Here is a 14,781-nt window from a genome sequence, read left to right as displayed (position 1 = left end):
TGTATAAAATTAACCTGATGGGAGATTTACTGATACAGACAGCACAAAACAGAGATTGTGACCCCACTGGAGGATAAGCAATCCCCATGAGTGACCCTAAACAAGACTGGAAATGCCCCTTATTATATGTCTTTTTTTTTCTTTTTGAGACAGGGTCTTACTATGTAGCCCTGGTTGACCTGGAACTTACTATGCGGACCAGGCTGGCCTCAAACTCACATGGATCTATCTGCCTCTGCCTCCAGGGTGCTTGGATCAAAGGCACATGGCCTTACTGTGCGTCTTAAAAGTTTAAATAAATCTGCACTGAATTTTTTAATTACTCCAAACTTTCTCAGGTAAATCAGGGAACAGAAGAGATTCCTGTAGGCTTCCTAGAGAGAATCAGGGTGCTATAATCAAGCATACCAACCTTGATCCTGAGTCAACAAAGGGACTCCTGGTCTTGAGAGACCACTTTATAAGTCAGTCTGCCACAGACATCAGGATAAAATTACAAGAATCTCTTGGGGCCTGACAATTCCCTAAACATCTCAAGAGTGCCACCAAGGTGTTCTATCTACAATCAAGATCAGAAAAAAGAAAAAGAAAACAAGATTAAAAAAAAAATGGGCCACCTTGTTAGTGGCCACCTGCCAATCCCCAAAGCATCAAGACCTGGAGTGTCTCCTATAAGATGATTTTATGAATGAGAAAGGACAGGACATTTCAAAAGGAAGTGCCCAAACAGGAAGTGAGGCAGTCACCCATGCCCTGTTCTAATTGCCAATAAACCCATGAAAAATCAGACCATTCCCAGGGATGAAGGCCCAGGAGGACAGTACACAGCCTATACTGGTCGAACAAGAACAGGTCTCAAAGAGTCCCAGGTGTCTAATAACATCTCTACCCAACACCAAACATCTCTGTGTTCACCCTGGGTAACCCTGATGATAGAGAAAAGAGATGTATCTTACTAGATACCAGTATTTTTTTTTTTTTTGGTCTTTTTGAGACAGGGTCTCCCTGTAGCCACAGCTGTCCAGGAACTCACTATATAGACCAGGCTGACCTTGAACTCACAGAGATCTGCCTGCCTCTGCCTCCAGAGTGCTGGGATTAAAGGTATGTGCCACCACAGTCGGCTTATCCCAGTATTTTTTAATCAGTCTTTTACTCTAATTCTGATCCTTCTGATCATACTACTATCACAGAAGTCTCAGAAAAGCCTCTGACTCACTACTTTATCTGTCCCTTGTGGTAACTGGGAAGGTATGATGGTTAGTGTTAAATGTCAGCTTGCACAGAATCATCAGGGAAGAAAGCCTCAATTAAGTAATTGTCTATGGGTTTGCCTGTGAGCATGTCTGTGGGAGATTGTTTTGATTGTTATTTTATGTAGGAAGACCCAGCCCATTGTGTGCAGGCACCATCCCCTAGGAAGGGGTTCCTGTACGATGAGACTGGAGAAAGCTAGATGAGAGCTGGCTAGCAAGCAGGCAGCATGGCTGCATTGGCTTATCTCCACTCTTGACTGTGGCTCTAATGTGACTAGCTGCTTGAGTTTCTTCCTGCCTTGACTTCCCTGAAACAAAGGGCTGTAACCTGGAATTGTAAGACAAATTCTTCCTCTCCTAAGTTCTTTTTGCCAGGGTATTTATCATACCAACAGAAATGAAACTAGGGCAGAAGGTCTCCTCCCATACCTTCCTAATAGTGCCTAAAAGTCCTATGATTCTTCTGGGACAAAGCATCATGGTCTGCCTGGGAACCACTGTCCTTAAGGCCCTGGGAAGAAACCTCATCCTTCCTTTAATGGAGAATGAATTTATCTGAGAACATGGGCCATCAAGGGACAAATAAGAAGGGCAGTTACAATCTCTCCCATTAAAATCCATCTAAAAGACTCTTTGTTTTCCCACCAACAGTACCTTTTAAAACCTGAGGCATGGGCTGGAGAGATGACTCAGTGGTTAAGAGGAGGTACTACTCTTGCAGGGTACCTAGTTCAATTCCCAGCATCATATCAGGTGGCTCACAATTGCATGTAAGTCCAGTTCCAAAGGGACCTGACACACAGGGTTCTCCATTCATGAACATGTAACCATATACAGACACAGACACACATATACATAATTATATATAAAAACATCTTTTAGATGGAAGGATCAGGATGCAGTATTGGTTCCCCAGGTGTCTGGGGCCCCAAGACTAGGAATGGCGCAGGGCCCAAACTCGGAGTATAGAACGGCATATTATTATTGTTTTAATTATTTAGTTCATAGCCAAATGATTAGAAGAGGCATTTCATTAAAACAGCTTTGACATATTCAATAACAATTTCCAGAGCAAAGATACATCTCTTTCAAAAATGTCTGTAAATTTTTTGGTTCACAATTAATACAGTTATACAATATTGAACTCAGTATAAACCCTGTAAGACATAAAATTGAATGAGTTTTTAACCTTTGAAAAAGATCTCCATTTCATTTTAAAATATACTGTTTCTTACAGAAAGACTCATTGTTAAAAACATCTTTTTAAAAAGAGGTCTTGGGCTGGAGAGATGGCTCAGGGGTTAAGAGCACTAGCTGCTCTTGCAGAGGACCCAGGCTTGATTCCCAGGACCCACATGGCCATCTGTAACTTCAGTTCCAGGGGAATCTGACATCCTCTTCTGACTTCTGTGGGCATTGCATGACCTGGGCGCACTTACATACATACAGGAAATATGCTCACACACATAAAATTAAAATAATAAAAATTTATTTTTTGGTCTTTTTGAGACAGGGTCTCCCTGTAGCCCCAGCTGTCCTGGAACTCACTATGTAGACCAGGCTGGCCTTCAACTCACAGAGATCCGCCTGCCTTTGCCTCCCGAGTGCTGGGACTAAAGACATGTGCCACCACACCCGGCCTAAAATAATAAAATATTTTTAAAAAGAAAAATAAATTTAAAAACAGAGTTTGAACTAACTGTTCTTTCAGATGACCCATGTTCAGTTCTGAGCACCCACATCAATCAGGTGATTCACAACAACCTGTAACTTCAGCTCCAGAGGATCCAATGCCTCTGGTCTCTATGGGGACCTACATTCATGTGCACATACTCCCACACAGACATACATGCATATACATAATTTAAATAGTAATAATTCTTTCTATTTTGTCTTTTTTTTTCCGGAGCTGAGGATGGAACTCAGGGCCTTGCGCTTGCTAGGCAAACGCTCCACCACTGAGCCAAATCCCCAACCCCAACAATTCTTTTAAAAAAAAAAAAAAAAAGTGAGGCACTACAGGCTTACAAAACATTATAGCCCATCTAAAACAGCAAGGCTTAGTGGTTCTCTGTAACAGAGAACATAACTAAAACACACCTCTTCTGGGAGTTTAAAAACCTAACAGAGAATAGACTAGTCCAAAACCTCAGACTTATAACATGAAGCTATAATTCCTCTTCACTCTGTGATCGCCAATGTGTATACTCTCCTAACCCAGATCCCAGAGGCCACCAAATGGTTTACTGTGCTAGGCTTAAAGGATGCCTTTCTCTGCATCCATCCCTCTACACCCTGACTCTCAATACTTATTTGCCTTTGAGGACCCAGCATTGCAGGTTACTCTGCTCACCTGGACAGTGCTGCTCCATAGAGTCATCTCTTTAGTCATGTTTTATCCAGAGACCTGCTCGACTTCTCAAGCCCTCAAGCCACAGTCCTCTAACATGTGGATGGCCTCCTCTTTTATGTACACACACACACAATTCCCCAAGAGGGAGCTAAGGCCCTCCTCAAGTTTTTAGCTGATAGGGGCTATTAGGTACCCCAAATTAAGCTCAACTGTGTCAACAATTAGTCAAATAACTTAGAATTGGTCATATTGACAAGAAAGAGGGAATTAATTAAGGACAGGATATAACCTAACTTCTCCTTCCCTCTATTAAAGAAACTTAAACAACTTAGCAGATTTTTAGAAATTAGAGGATTCTACAGGCTCTGGATTCCAGGGTATGGAAAAATTGCCTGGCCCCTGTATCAACTTGTAAAGGATACTGAGGCAAGAAATACACAGACCCTGATGTGAGGACGAGAGGAACGTAAGGCCTTCTGAGACTGTTGACAGTGACTCCTCAGAGTTCAGCTTTGAGCCTCCCCACTGGTAAAGACTTCAATCTCTATGTGGTTAAAAGAAAAGGAAGGGGTTTGGGGTACTTATTTAGTATAGGGGACCTCCTCAACAACTTAACTTGGCCAAGAATTAGATCTTATAACAAAAGACTGGGCAACATGACTCAGAGCTATAGCAACAGTTCCAGAGATAACCAAATTGACATTAAAAATGACCTAATTAGGGCTGGAGAGATTGCTCAGAGAGGTTAAGAGTTCCAAGGGGATCTGACGCCTTCTTCTGACCTCTGAGGGCATTGCACAACACGGGTGCACTTACATGTAGGCATAACACTCATACACACAAAATAAAAATAAGTAAATAAAATACATTTTTAAAAAAATGACCTAACCGTACTATCCCCACACAATGTAACAGGACTACTAGAATTAAAAGAGAATCTCTGGTTAACTGATAATATAGGCTCCCAAAATATCATGCTTTACTCTTAGAGACTAGCTGTCCAAATAAAAACCTGCCCTTCTCTCAACCCTATTACCTTCCTCAGAGAGGAACAAAAGGATAACAAAAGTACCAAACCTAACTGTGAACAATAATGCTACAGACTTAGGCCACTAGGAAGGACTTAAAAGAATTCTTGTCAGATCCTGACTGGGCTCTCTTCACAGATGGGAGTTCTTTTATTGAGCATGCGATCCTCCATGCAGGATATGCTTACTAACATCTTTGACTGTAAAGCCCACCTTCCAGGGGCCAGCACTCAACTGACAGAACTATCAAGGCCTTAACCAGAGCCTAAAATGAAGTCAGAACAAGAGCCGCCACCCACAGTCATGCTAAGTACACTTTTTTATTCCTCTGTGCCCATGCAGTGATAGAAAAGGGAAAAAAAAACTTTCCTTACTGCTGCAGATTCCTCCAGTAACTGTCACTAAGAAACAGGCCAACTGCTTTCTGCTGTATTTCAACCTAAAGAGGTGACAGTTGTCCATTACAGAGAACACCAAAAGGAAACAGACTGAGATGTCTGAAGGAAAGAATTCTGCCAAGAAAATAGCTAACCAAGTTAGACCTAATGTGGGAGCCCCTTTCTCAGGCAGGACCCCAGGACTCTCCAAGGAACTAACAAGGAAAGAATAAAGGCTTTTTGTCCAGCCATCAGGATTGCTTACAGCTCATTCTAAAAGACTGCTCTTTCATGCCCTAGATAGACAAAGTTTTTTTTGATGGGGCTGGAGAGATGGCTCAGTGGCTAAGAACACTGGTTACTCTTGCAGAAGACCCGGGTTCGAATCCCAGCACCCACATGGCAGCTAACAACTGAATGTAGCTCCAGTTCCAGGGGATCCAACAGCCTCTTCTGTCCTCCATGGGCATTGCATGACACGGGTGTACTTATGCAGGCAATATACACATACACATAAAATAAAAATAATAAAGCAACAACAACAAAAAAGAAAGTATTTTTTGGTTATTTATTTATTTTATGTGTATGAGTAGAAATCAGAAGAGACCATCAGAGTCCCCTGGAACTGCAGTTATGGATGGTTGTCAACCGCCTTGTGGGTACTGGGATCGAACCCAGGTCCTCTGCAAGAGCAGTCAGTGCTCTTAATAGCTGAGCCATTTCTCCAGCCCCATAGATTTTTTTTTTTTTTTTGGTCTTTTTTGAGACAGGGTCTCCCTGTAGCCCCAGCTGCCCTGGAACTCATTATGTAGACCAGGCTGGCCTTAAACTCACAGAGATTCGTCTGCCTCTGCCTTCCAAGTGCTGGGTGGGATTAAAGGCGTGCACCATCATGCCTGGCCTTAGACTTTTATTTTTTCTTAGAGCTCAATATTTTATTCTATTTTTTCAGAGGCATGAGGCCTCCAGTAACAATGAAGATTAAATTGTATTTCCTGGGCTCCTTGGGTTACTGAGACCTTGAAGGCTGATCCATTGTCACTTTGACTACTTTGTGACAGCCCAAATCTTGGCATAATTTTATGAATTAAAGTTTGGACTGCCTCAGAGGCCTTTTTTGTCCTATAGGGAGAAGCCCCCTACCCAACTGGTAAAGATATCTACCCATACTAAAAGGAATAAGATGCTCCGTATGAATGAAGCCTGTCAATTTTTCCCAGAATAGGATCTTATCTCTTATCTTTAGTATTTGGAAGGAGTGAATCAATGGATCTGGGGATTATTTTTCTGGCATAGCTCACAAATCTTTACCACTTGGTTAGTATTTTAGTGATTTTTTGTTTTGTTTTTACAAACAATCTTTTTTGCCAGCTATAAGGTTTTATCTCTGATCAGAGGAAAGGCCTGATAGAGGGACTTTAAGACTTTTCATCTAGTCAGATGTGGTGGCCCATGCTTTCTCCCAGCACTTGAGAGGCAGAGGCAGGCATGGATCTCTGTGAGACTAGGGCCAGCCTGGTCCATGTAGTAATTCCAGGCCACAAGAAGGAAGCTACAAGAAGATCCTCTCTAAAAACAAAAAATAAAAAAAGATTTTTCAGGACTAGAGAGATAGCTCAGTGATTAAGAACACTTACTGCTCTTCCAGTGGACCCAGGTTTGTTTCCCAGCACCCACATGATGGCTAACAACTCTTCTTACTTCCAGTTCTAAAGAATCTGACACCCTCTTCTAGCTTTCAAGAGTACTGCATGATATGGGTGCACTTATATACATGCAGGCAATACACTCATACACATTAAAAAAAAGTTGAATAAAATTTTTTAAAAGGTTTAGCCGTGCGTGGTGGCGCATGCCTTTAATCCCAGCACTCGGGAGGCAGAGGCAGGCAGATCTCTGTGAGTTGAAGGCCAGCCTGGTCTACATTGTGAGTTCCAGGACAGCTGGGGCTACAGGGAGATCCTGTCTCAAAAAGACCAAAAAAAAAATTTTTTTTAAAGTTTAAAGAGGGCTGGAGAGATGGCTGAGTGATTAAGAACACTGATTGTTCTTGCAGAAGACCCAGGTTTGAATCCCAGCACCCACATGGCAGCTAACTGTCCGTAACTCCAGTCCCAGGGTATCCGACAGCATCTTCTGACCTCCTTGGGCATTGCACAACACGGGTACACTTACCTACATGTAGGCAATACACACATACCCATAAAATAAAAAAATAAAAATTTAAAAATAATAAGTAAAATACTTAACAAAGAAAAAAATCTAAAAATCTGACCCAAGAAGTTAGCCTTAAACCAGGTGTGGTGGTGCAAGCCTTTAGTCCTGGCACTTGGGAGGCAGAAGCAGGCGGATCTCTGTGAGTTCAAGGCCAACGTGGTCTACATAGTGAGTTCTAGGCCAGCTGGGACTATAGGGAGACCCTGTCTCAAAAAGACTAAAAAAAAAAAAAAAAAAAAGAAGTTAACCTTGAGGATAAAGATAGCTCAGCAGTTAAGAACATTGGCTGCTCCTGCAGAAGATTCAGGTTCAATTCCCAGCACCCATATGGCAGCTAACAACTGTCCATATTCCAGTTCCAGGGGATCTGATACCTTCTGGCCTCTACAGGCATTGTACAACATGAGTGAACTTTTATACATGCAGGCAAAGCATTCATACATATAAAAAAGTTTTTTAAAGAGAAGTTAAAGTCAGGTGTGGTGGTACACACCTTTAGTCCCAGCACTCTGGAGGCAGAAGCAGATGGATCTCAGTGAGATGGAGGCCAGCTTGGTCTACATAGTGAGTTCAAGACCAGATGGGGCTACACAGAGACTCTGTCTTAAAAAAAAAAAAAAAAAGTTATCCTCCCCTAGGCTTTTCTCCTCTCCTTGGTCCAAATTAAACAACAAAACACTCCTCAGTGCTCTGGTCTCAGCCTCTATAACATGTCATATGAGAAACCCTTTGTCACGAATAACATCTTAATAGATTAAAAAAAAAAATTAAAACCAAGGAAATGATGTGACTCATTTGGTTCATTTTCCACAGTCTCTTTGTCATGAATTCTCAGAGACAACCCCAACTGTCAGGAAGGGCCTTCTTCAACCCAAGGAACCTGGTAATGGTTCTATTATTATCCGACTGGTCCCTACCCCTAAAACTTGTTTGCGAGAGACCCTATGCAGTTATTCTTTCTACTCATTCTACAGTAAAAGTTCCTGAAATTGATTCCTGATTCATCACAACTGCCTCAGACCTCAGACTCCAGATCTCCTCTCACCAGACACTCTAACTCCAGAGAAGCTCTGTTCTTATGAACTGATGAAAGAACTAAAGTATCTCTTCAAACAATAAACATGTACCCTGATATTGAGTGTCACCAAAAAGGCTTGTTATACAGACTGGTCTTTGTCTCCCTAGCACTCTGAAGTTTTCATATATATAAGCTAACCTGATTCATTCTTTGGGGCATGCCTTCTTTAATACCTGTTCCAACTATGTTGTAGGCTTCTTTTTCCTATGTGTCCTAATTGTGGCTTGCTTATCCTTTTGACCCTCTAACCATGGGAAATAAAAAAAAATAAAAAATAAAAAAAATAAACTTTTAGTTTTTCTGGAGTTACTGGTTCTTGGTCATCATGACCGCTATTTACCCTCTTATTGGAATTGTTAACCAACTTCACTAATCTCACCAGATTGGTGCTGGATCTTCCCATAAGACCCATCTGATGCTGAAGGGATATGTCTGCAAGCCTACCCCTGACCATTCAAAAGTGGACCAATATTCTGATCTCTGTATACCTTTTATGCTAAAACCATCAGTAGCAGAGTAGGAGGAACATAATGCTAATCAACCAAGCCTGACAACAAACAGAACCCTCCAAACAAGCAGGATGGGTAAGGTCTTTACTTCAAATGGTCTCACTATGTTTTCAACACTCTGAGGAAAATAGACCTTGGTTAGGGTCCTTAATTTTCCTCCCAGCCGTGAGCCCCTAGTGTTCTTTTGGAATACCACAGACAGAAATTCTACTCTCTAGCTCCTACTTGACAGCCTGCAAATGACTGAGATTCTTATGAGAGCTAAAACATTAGAAATCATGCCATCACCACATGGTGGGACAAGAACCAATGTAACTATACATGGTCCTTTCATGACTCCTTTTTATTTATTTATTTATTTATTTATTTATATTTAATTACTATTTTGGGGTTTCGTTTTTTCATTTTTTTGAGACAGTGTCTCCCTGTAGCACCAGCTGGCCTAGAACTCACTACATAGACCAGGCTGGCCTTGAACTCACAGAGATCCTCCTGCCTCTGCCTCCCAAGTGCTGGTACTAAAACCATGTGCCACCACGCCTGGCCTTATTTTATTATTATTATTTTTTTAAATCTTTTTGAGACAGGGTCTCCCTGTAGCCCCAGCTGGCCTGGAACTCGCTATGTAGACCAGGCTGGCCTTGAATCACATCTGCCTGTCTCTGCCTCCCAAGTGCTGGGATTAAGGGCAAGCGCCACCATGCCCTGCATATTTTTTTATTTTTTATTTTTTATTTTCTGTGTATGAGTATATTTCCTGCATGTGTATAAGTGCAGCCATCTTTTGCAATGCCTGTGGAAGACAGAAGAGGGCGTCAGATCCCCTGGAACTGGAGTTATGGCCCCTGGAACAGTAGTTATGGATGGTTGTTAGTCTCCATATGGGTGCTGGGAATTGAACCTGGGTTTGCTGCAAGAGCAGCCGGTGCTCTTAACGGCTGAGTCATCTCTCCAATCCTATTCTTTTTAAAACAATATATATCATTAAGTCCAAATGAGTCCCACAGTTACATGAAAATAGGTTAAGAAACATCACTATCTTTTAGCCCTTAAGGTCTCTGGTTTCTCAATTGTCACATTGCTAACTAGGAATCTGTTGTGCTAAGCAACTCATAGCCATTCAAATTAGATTAACCTTTCTGTATAAATGATCATTTCCCAGGGGTCATACCTTCAGATTTTAGCCAGTGGGGCCCCTGGGAATCCCTGTATCTGGAAGAATCAGACAGGGATATCTTCCAATGAAAGTTTTATTTGGATCTAGAGCTCTGCCACCAGTGCTATCCTAAAAGGGACAGTTTATTTTTACTTATGTGGCTGGCTCCTATTTTTACCTAATGCTGACCATTCTATGATGGGGTTGAAACACCATAGTAAACCTCTTTTCAGATACACTGGTACTTAAAGCTTTGAGCTTTCCTCCATCAGAAGACTTTTCTAACTTAGGTTACTTTCTAAAAGCATTCTCTCCTATGAAACCACACTCTGAATGTAACAAATCCTCTACTTCCTGCCCCTCCTTAGAGACATCCATAACTGTTCCATCTATCAGTCTATCCTTAAGAGTTTCTTGCTTACCAGTTTCACCACACTTAAACTCCAATTAAGTATTCACAATCTTTCCCAAGTCCTACAGCCTGGTTGGCCTCCATCATCCTGGCCATTGAAACACAACAAAGTCTTACCTCATTGGTTGATGTGGTCCTTTAAAACTGGAGGGACTTAGACTTTCTCAATGCCAAGGTAAGTTTACCTGTACTTTCATTAATGAGACCTGTTACTTCTGGGTATACAATATGGATTTGATTTTTTTTTAAGAGCTATCAAAAATCAAAAATAGCATAAAATTTTTTAAATACAAAAACATAGCAAAGTTCAAGGTAAGGTCAGAGCCTCAGAAGAGAGAAGCACTGGATTTGGTTTTTCTATCTCTTTCATACCTATCCTGATATTATTGATTTTAATTTATATCTTTGGTCCTTGCTTGTCTAAACTTATAGTACACTTTGTGCCCTCTTGACTGCAATCTATCTGACATTCATACAACCTAAGATGAGTCCTCTACATGATTTCTAACATGGGCCATTAGACAGACCTCTGTATGGGGTTATATTAACTTTCAACATTCCTCCTCAGCCTAAAGTAGTTCAAGCAATCTTCACCCTGCTCCCCCCAACCCCAGTGTCAGGGTCGTTTGTTCTAAGGTAGGATTCAGATAGGAGACAAAGGGAAGTTACACAGTTAGGGGCTATCCCCATAAGACACTGACTCCAACAAGGTACTTCACAGATCAAGGACCCTGTGCTGGATAACTTTAATGTCAACTTGACACACCTGGGTTGAGGGAGCCTCAATTGGGGAATTTCCTCTATTGGACTGGCCTGTGGCCATGTCTGAGGGGCATCTTCTTGATGAGTGATGTGGGAGGGCCCAGCCCACTGTGGGTGGTGCCACCCATGGGCAGGTGGGCCTGTGTTGCATAAGAAAGCAGGCTGAGCAGGGGCCAGGAGAGCAAGCCAGTAAGCAGTGTTCCTCCATGGCCTGTGCTCCAGCTCCTGCTTCTAGGTTCCTGGCCTGAGTTCCTACCTTGGACTCCCTGATGAACTGCGACCTGGGAGTTGTAAACTGAATAATCCCTTTCCATCCCCAAGTTGGTATTGGTCAGAGTGTTTTGTCACAGCAATGAAGAAACAAACTAGGACAGTAATTGGTACCAGGAGTGGGGTATTGCTGTGACAGACCTAACCTTGGTGTTTTGGGGGGGACTGTGAAAGTGTTTGGAACTTTGGGCTGGAAAAGCCATTGTGTACTCAGAGTCTGTTGCTGTGGAGCTTGGAAAAGTTATGCTGAAAGAGTTGTAGACAATGGAGGCCTGGCTTGTGAAGCTTCAAAGGGAGGTGGAGACTATCAGGGCTGTTCCTGTGATATTTTGAATTGAGAATCTGTGGGTTCTGGTCAGCTAGGGCTGAAGAATAATCTGTGATTAAGAAGAGACCAGAACCTGAAGCAAAACCTTTGCTTTACTGGGACAATTGATGCTGGTTAGCTGGGGCTGAAAAATCAGCTGTAAGTAACAACAGACCAGCATCACTATGGTGGGAGGTATTTCCTCAGGGTCAGCACACAGAGGGGACCCGCACCTCTATTTCAAGCTGGAAGCAGGACTTGGTAATGTATAAGAGTCTCCTTCATGGTTCTGGTGTTGAAGGCGTGAAGGGGTCACAGAGAGCAGCTGAGGCTTGGCAATGTGAGAGGCCAGGAAAGGCCATAGGTGAAAGTGCAGCTGCAGCTGCAGGGAAGACCCCAGGATTGAAGGGGTCATGGAGAGATTCTGAGGCTTTGCACCCCAAGAGGCATGAAGAGGCCATTGATGAAGATGTGGCCTCAGTTTCAGTGGCGACCCCAGCATTTTGAAGATGCCAGAACCATGGGACGACTACCAAGGACAGTGGCAGTTGTGGAATGGAGTTGGCCTGGGTCTGCGAAACGAGCTGAGTGTGCTGTGGACTGCAGAGTCAGAGCAGTGGAGCTGCCAGTACCCTTTGGAGCCCAGAGGATCATGAGTGAGTCCCAGATGTCCAGCCTCGAGATACTTTGCTGGACTTTGGTTTTGCTTAGGTATGCCCAATTCTTCCCTTTGATATAAGACAGTACTTGTTTTGGATTTTATAGAAGCCCACCCACAGTTAAGAGACTATTAAGAGACTATGGACTTTTAAGTGTTTGGATTTTTTAAGGACTGTGGGGTTTTTAAGGTTGTACTGTCTTATGTTGTGATATTAATGTCAACATCATGTCTTGGGGACAAAAATTGGAAAGTTTATGGTTTAATAGTGATGTTTGTGTGTCAAGTTGACAAGGGGTCAATTGTGCTGGATAGCTTTAGTGTCAACTTGACACACCTGGGTTGAGGGAGCCTCAATTGGGGAATTTCCTCTATTGGACTGGCCTGTGGCCATGTCTGAGGGGCATCTTCTTGATGAGTGATGTGGGAGGGCCCAGCCCACTGTGGGTGGTGCCACTCATGGGCAGGTGGGCCTGTGTTGCATAAGAAAGCAGGCTGAGCAGGGGCCAGGAGAGCAAGCCAGTAAGCAGTGTTCCTCCATGGCCTGTGCTCCAGCTCCTGCTTCCAGGTTCCTGCCCTGAGTTCCTACCTTGGGCTCCCTGATGAACTGCGACCTGAGAGTTGTAAGCTGAATAAACCCTTTCCTCCCCAAGTTGGTATTGGTCAGAGTGTTTTGTCACAGCAATGAAGAAACAAACGAGGACAGACCCTTTGCTTGATGACCTTTAGATAACTGTACCAGTTCATAATGGAGCTCTGGTGCTGGGAAAAAAAGTTTGTCCTCTTGTGCACAGGTAAAAAACAAGACACCTTTTTATCCCTTACCCATAACCGTTTTCTTGGTCCTGTAACCATTTAAAAGCACACAACTCTTGCCACCTCTCTTGAAACTCTTTTGGATTCAGGAGTTTCTCTTTCTTTCTAATAAATGGTTTTGGTTGAAGCACTCAAGTCTGGAGCCCATAGGTTCATTCCTTGTCCTCTGCAGGACACAATCCTGAGGCCACAGCAGCTTGTAGCTGCAACTACTTCCCCTCACTGCCTGCTGCTACTACAAGAGTCTTCAACTGGATTCCAGAGTGAGGGGCGTCTTTCCCCCTTTCCATGTCCCCAAGACAAGAGCAACCTTAGCTACATAAGGAGTTCCAGGCCAGCCTGAGCTGTATGAGACCTTGGCTCAAAAAAACAAAAAATTAATTGAGGTGCTGGAGAAATGGCTCAGCGGTTAAGAGCACTGACTGCTCTTGCAGAGGACCCGGGTTCGAGTCCCAGCACCCACATGGCGGCTACGAACCGTTCTTAACTCCAGTTCCAGGGGAATCTGAAGCCCTCTTCTGATGTCCACCGCACTGCAGGACACTGGGTGCACTCACATACATGCAGGCTGTACACTCATACACATAAAATAAAAATAATAAATAAAATATCTAAAAATAAATAAATAATTTTTTTTAATTACTTGAATAGTTAGGTTCTTCAGGCTAGCGAACATGCTTTGCCGTCAATATCTGGCCTATATATAATAGTTCAGTGGGTGTTGAAGTGCATGTCACAAATCATCTGGCAAAGATGGTGCCGGGGGCCCTAACTCAAATCCTTTCAGGCTTGCTCCCTTCCATTTTGGTCAGAATGCCCTCCTGCAATGAGGTGACAAAAGATTGTGTGATTGTGGGCTGAGCTGGCTTTAGCCGGGTAACGGGCCTTGCTCCTTCGACAGTATTTGGGGAAAGCGTCACACAGTTCCCTCCAGTTTAGCCTCTCGGCTTAGGTGCACAGAACCTGGATAGAGACCTGCGGGGCAGAGACACAAACTGCTTCAGGCTTCTGGCTACTCCCATCCTGTGCCTCCAAGTCTGGCCACCAGTTTTGGGCACGGTGGCCTGGTTACCCTTCCCCGGAACAGCAGCCCAGGCGGCCGCACAGCGCCCTCTAGTGCCAAGCCGCGCCGTCGCCCACCACTCGTGCTTCTTGTGGCTGCAAGCCCGGAGCCGGCTCCCAGCTGGGGGCTGGATCGGGAAAGGCGGGAGGCGGGGCCCAGCGGGAGTGTCTCCGAGAAACTCGCGGCCTTCGGCGTCTTCCCGGCCCGGGAAGTGAGCCTGGGTCAGCGACCACAAACAGGAAGTCGGGCTGTAACAAAGAGCCGAGGGCGGGGAATCGAGGAGCCCCGGGGCGCCAGGCGGGGGCGGCAGGTGGACTGACCCCGGCGGGCGGGCGCACCTGCCTCTTTTGCCTGCGGGCTGGAAACCCGGCCCGGGCCACCCGGCGGGCCCGAGTTCCTGGGTGAAGGCCCCTGGGGAAAGGCCACTGGGGCCTCCCAGGAGCATCCCCTCCCCGAGAAGGGACAGTCACAGTTCCCTGAGTGAATCACTTCCATCTTAGTCCCGGAATAACAGGCGGG

Source organism: Nannospalax galili, unplaced genomic scaffold (genome assembly GCF_000622305.1).
Source record: "Nannospalax galili isolate Female #2095 unplaced genomic scaffold, S.galili_v1.0 scaffold342, whole genome shotgun sequence".
Taxonomy (NCBI): domain Eukaryota; kingdom Metazoa; phylum Chordata; class Mammalia; order Rodentia; family Spalacidae; genus Nannospalax; species Nannospalax galili.
Note: the sequence above shows the minus strand (reverse complement) of the source record.